The following is a 5,286-nucleotide window of genomic DNA, read 5'->3' as shown; positions in this document are numbered from 1 at the left end:
TTTGCGATAATTGCAGCAGTTTCTCTAGAACTGACCGTGGTTTGCAAACATCTCTCACTCAATAAATAGTTGAGCTCTTTAGTCTTATTGTTTGTAACACTGGGGAAGGCAAAGAAGGTTGGAGGCACGCAGTTCCAACTCTCCTAGTCTTAGGCCTTTAGAAAATTTACTAGAGAAAGTGAGTATTGGAGGGTATTTGTTGCCAGGTGACTTGGTGCAGGAAGGAGACATCATTTTGACATAAATTGAGGACGTTTCCAACCCTGGGAAAGGATTTGGTACTTTTAGTGCTTTAGTCTAGTACTCTCCCAATTGAGCCCTGTCTTTCACACCTTTACTTTCAGGGACGCTAATGATTTTCTCAACTTTCTGTTTGGAAAGGATTCCTTGAGAGATGCCCTTCCCTATTTCCTGGGTCAGAGGATTTTGGGAAAGATGTGCCTTCACGTATAGTGATTTATCCTAAATAGTACTGCCAGCTGAGGCTGAGGTGGGGAGTCAGACCGGGAATGGGTAGAAAGAATAAGTGGGTAGGTCCTCAGCCTTCTGTCTTTTAATTGACAGAGTCCCAACTGAGAACACAAAACGGTCTGTTAATGAAGATGGTTAATAGATTGTCCAAGGACGTCTTTAATTTCTCTCAATTCTTCTATTTTTTCTGTTCCTCAGTAACCACAAAATAGAGCACAAGTGAGCCTGTTCCTTCTGGTCTTGCTTGTTCTGATGCAACCAGATTGGAAGGTCCAGTGGGATTTGAAACAGTGGAGCATTTCTCTGGCCAAGATTCAGATCTGCAAAGACTTCCTAGAAATGCGGGGTAATATTTCAAGGTGGATCTTCATGACCCTCCTGTAGTGAGAGAGGTGTAGCTCAATGGGAGTGTGTCCTTTCCTTGAGGAGGCTGGAAACCATACAACTCATCTGCTGTTTATAGTTCCCAACATTTCTTTTCTTTTCTCCTTTTGAAAACAGGTTTTATGGATTCATATGGAAATATACAAATTATTCAGTGCATTGCCTTTAAATGTTTCCCCATTTCTACTCTGAAGCAAGAAGGCCACCACCACATTAAGGTGCTCAATAATCCTCTGTACCTCTTTCCAGTGTCATTGAAGAGCAAGACCGAAAACAAAGGACTGAGGGAGGAGATAAAGAACAGACTCTTGCATTTCATTTGGAATTCCATTAGTTTTCTGAGCAGCATTCGGAGCATGGAACAGCCAGAGTTTACCAGGTACAGAAGCTTCTTCCCCTTTTAACGATTTCTCTCCTTCCTCACCCTCCTCCTCCTCTACGAACCCATCAAAGGTTCCCAATAATTGGATCGCATTTTTCAGACATGAGTGGCAACAGAGCCCATATAATTTTGGGAGAGTGAGTAGATAATATTGAAAGAGATTCAGTATTTAAAAACACACGAGCCTTGTAAGTAAAAAGGTAAAACAGAACTTTGAAAGGATTACTAAAAATCCTCTCCTCAAATAGCTGAAATAGCTTGGCTGGGAGAGTGTCAGCCTGAGGAATCTACAGTCCCCTGTTCAATCCTGAGCTTTGGCAGTTTTGTTGACCTTTGCATAATTATTACCATCCCTTTTCTTATATAACGATTGCATCCCAGCTTGGAGATTGTAATAGAAGTAAGAGTGGTAAATCCATGCAGCCGAGAATTTTTTTAAATATACATACATGTATATATTCCAATATATGTCACTATATACATGTATATATTCCTATATATGTCACTATACTATTACTGATTTTAGCAAATTCAGCCAGGTTGTATACATATATATTTTTGTCGTCCTCTCCTTTATTTCCATATTGATATGGTCTCCCATGAAGTGTTGAATATTTTATTTAAAATTAAAAGGAAAAACACCAGGAGCCCTGGTGGCACTATGGTTACCAGCTAGGCTGCTAACATAAAGGCCTGTGGTTCAATCTATCTAGCTGCTCTGCAGGAGGAGGTCGTGGAGAGCTGCTCCTGTAAATATTGCAGCCTAGAAAACCCTATGGGATGGTTCTACTATGGAAATTGTGGGGTAAGAAATTCTAATATACTACATGATGGTGCACTTATAAAGTGCTTGGAAGATCAGTAGTTTGAACCCACCAGCCACCAGGAGAGAGACATGGCAGTCAGGTTCCATAATGATTACAGCTGCGGAGACTCTATAGAGGCAAGTGTATCCTGTATTATAGGGGAAACCCTATGACGCAGTTCTACCCTGTCCTATAGAGTCCCTATGATTCGGGATCAACTTAAAAGAAATGCCTTTTTGTTATACTTGTGATTCTTTTCCACTTTCATGTTATGTATGGGGAGGTGGGGGAGAAGGGATGGTTTTAATTGCAAGAAATGTTTAAAGTCCTGTAGAAAAAGAATCACTGTACTGTATGAGTGTACAAACGTGGATGTGGTGTATGCAAGAAAAATTTTTGTGATAAAAAAACTTGGGTTTGAATCTTGAGTCCACTCCATTATTAAATTGCTGGAATAAGGAAATTTGTTGAACGTCTTTGAATTTTTAAACAATTTTAAGAACATCTTGAATTTTCTTGCTGCTAACAGCCCTACAGCCTTACACCCCTGTTTGAAATTTCCAAATCTCAAATTATTTCTGTTTAAGGAAAGAACAAAAATAAACATTTCTATATGAAAAATTCTGCTGAACATTTTAGGAGGAAACTAGAATTCTGAACAATGAAAGCAAATGGCAGTGGAGTCATCAAGACTCATGTATAAATAGTCCATATTTCCCACTCTAACATCAACCTCTTTCTTGTCATTCTTTATCAGGAATAACAGGTAATGTGCTTTCTTCTTCTTCTTCTACTTTTCAGTGTTTTGCTTACACAGCCGGTATCTGTTTTCCACTGGAAACTACTGGGACACTGTCAGGAGAAAATAACCTACAGTGTTCCAACCTCAGAAACTACATCAAGCTGCAAAAGGAAAATTGGTACAAAGTGAGAAGCAACATGAGGATAGGGATGTTGACTGCACAGAAATTGGGGAGCAGATACTTTATCTGTTAGGTCATACAGTGCATCTCAGCTCAGACGATTGCATTTTATTTAAGAAATACTTGATTGGACAGAGTATCATAGAGTGTTTTATTGCCTAAATAAGCAAGGATCCTTTTACATTCTATTGAGGTGGGAGACACAGGACAATTACCGAAATGTAGTTAGCCTTCATTCATTATCTTAAAAATGCGGCCAATGACTGCTATGTAAAGTTGGGTGCTATAAAGATTGAAGGAGATCATGCATGTGACCACATTTCCATGTCCATGTGAGATATGAAACATAAATGTGGGTAGGTCCTACTCTGTCCTCTCTGCCTAGTGGTTCTCCCAGGACAACACCTACTCAGGTACCATCTTCTCTAGCCAGTGCTGTCTAACAGAAATATAATGCAAGCCATAAATGAGGGACACTTATGCAATTTCCAGTTTTCCAGGAGCCACATTAAACGACTAAAAATAAGCATATGAATTTAATTTTAACAATATACTTTATTAAACTGAGGTATCCAAAACATTATCAAGCAATCGATTAAAAATTAATGACTTCTGGTTTCTAGTCTGGCATGTAAAGAACTTGGAAATCATTTCTCCCATCCTCAAGACAAGAAAAAAGTGGCAAAATTCACAGCTCTTTATAGATACATCAGAGAATTGAGATCACAGGGCAAACCAACAACTTGAAAATGAGAAACGAAGAGGCTGATACAGAGAATCGCTGCTTACTAGGTGTCGAAACGGTCACTGCAGCTGGTACCAGAGTTAGAATTGTTTATTGCTGGAGACGGAGAGTAGACTCGCTTAAGAGAGAAAAACTCCTGGAGGCCCAGCTTTAGGGGGCGCCTCAGACTTTTGTGAGTTTTACCTTGAGTTGCAGCACCACATTCTCACTGACCTTCAAAGAAAAATCTCCTGGTTCTTCCAGCAAAGGGAGCGGGAAAAGTTAGGACTTTAAAATCGTGCTCTGTTCTTCACAATGGCTTGTCCTCAAGGGAAAATACTTCATTAGAGCCTTACCGGTAAGAAACCAAGTGGCTCGTTGGTCTAGGGGTATGATTCTCGCTTAGGGTGCGAGAGGTCCCGGGTTCAAATCCCGGACGAGCCCATTTTGGAACGCTGGTGGCGTAGTGATGAATTGTTACAACTGCTAACCAAGAAGTGAGCAGTTGGAATCCTTCGGGCGCTCCTTGGAAACCATCGGGCGGTTCTACTGTGTCCAGTACGGTCGTTGTTACAACTGCTAACCAAGAAGTGAGCAGTTGGAATCCTTCGGGCGCTCCTTGGAAACCATCGGGCGGTTCTACTGTGTCCAGTACGGTCGCTATGAGTCGGAATCGACTCGACGGCAATGGGTTTGGTTTGGTTTTTGGGTTTATAGCGCCACTATGAGTCGGAATTCACTCGACCACAACTTTTTTTTCTTTTGAAGGCATGCAGATTTAGTTGCAGTATTTTCCATACCACTCATGCACACTCGTCCATTCACAGGCTGTGTGAGACTGTATATCGCCTAAGGAGACTGTGACAACGGAAGGAAGACTTTACCGGATCCCAGCGGAATCACTTGAAACACCCGAAATAAAAGTATGCACATTAACAGGTGGTTCACCGCGGCTCCCAGTTGTACTATTATTAAAGAGACCGAAAAGCAGAAAAGGGGATGGGGGAAGGATCCCGCGGGCAGTTTCCTCTCCTGCATTGTGTTTTCTGGGCCAAAGGACGGAGCAAAAGCAGAGAAGCCCATCGCATGCCCACCGGTTTCTCTACCGGTGCTCGGTCTAAAAATTAGAGATGGACGGCTGTAGATCCGGAGTCGTTTTAGGCGAGCGAGTGGCTTGGACGTTGGGTAAGGTAACGAAGACTGTCAGGGAGTTAGAAGCTTTCCTAAAACGAAAGTAGAGGAAATAACTAGAATCAACACATCCCAACTGATATTTCATAATATCAATTTTCTTGTATTTCTCACGCACTCCATTTCCCTCCTTATTTTTAATCTTGTAATAAAACTTTACTGGAAACCTCAGTTAACATCAAAAGGAGGCAGGCCCATGTGAAGAAGCAGCGAAAGTTTTTTTTCTGTCAAAAAGGAAAATGGATTCAGATACTTCAGGACTTAAGCTGTGTTTGAGCTGCAAGGAACCGCACTTACCACCGCCTTTTTTTTTTTTTTTTTTACACCTTGTCGTTAGTAATATGTCCTAAAAAAAAAAAATTTTTTTTTTTACAATGTTGCTTATGTTATATTCTCATATGTTAT

General features: G+C 40.9%; 1 non-coding gene across 1 annotated transcript; it reads left to right on the top strand.

Annotated features, from left to right (window-relative positions):
• Nucleotides 1-4,062: 4,062 nt before the first annotated feature.
• Nucleotides 4,063-4,134, top strand: TRNAP-AGG (transfer RNA proline (anticodon AGG)). The gene has a single exon. It is a non-coding gene; the product is annotated as a tRNA-Pro (tRNA).
• The last annotated feature ends 1,152 nt before the right edge of the window (nt 4,135-5,286 follow it).

Source organism: Elephas maximus, chromosome 1 (genome assembly GCF_024166365.1).
Source record: "Elephas maximus indicus isolate mEleMax1 chromosome 1, mEleMax1 primary haplotype, whole genome shotgun sequence".
Taxonomy (NCBI): domain Eukaryota; kingdom Metazoa; phylum Chordata; class Mammalia; order Proboscidea; family Elephantidae; genus Elephas; species Elephas maximus.
The sequence above is the reverse complement of the archived record's forward strand: the minus strand, read 5'-3'. Positions and strand labels throughout refer to the sequence as shown.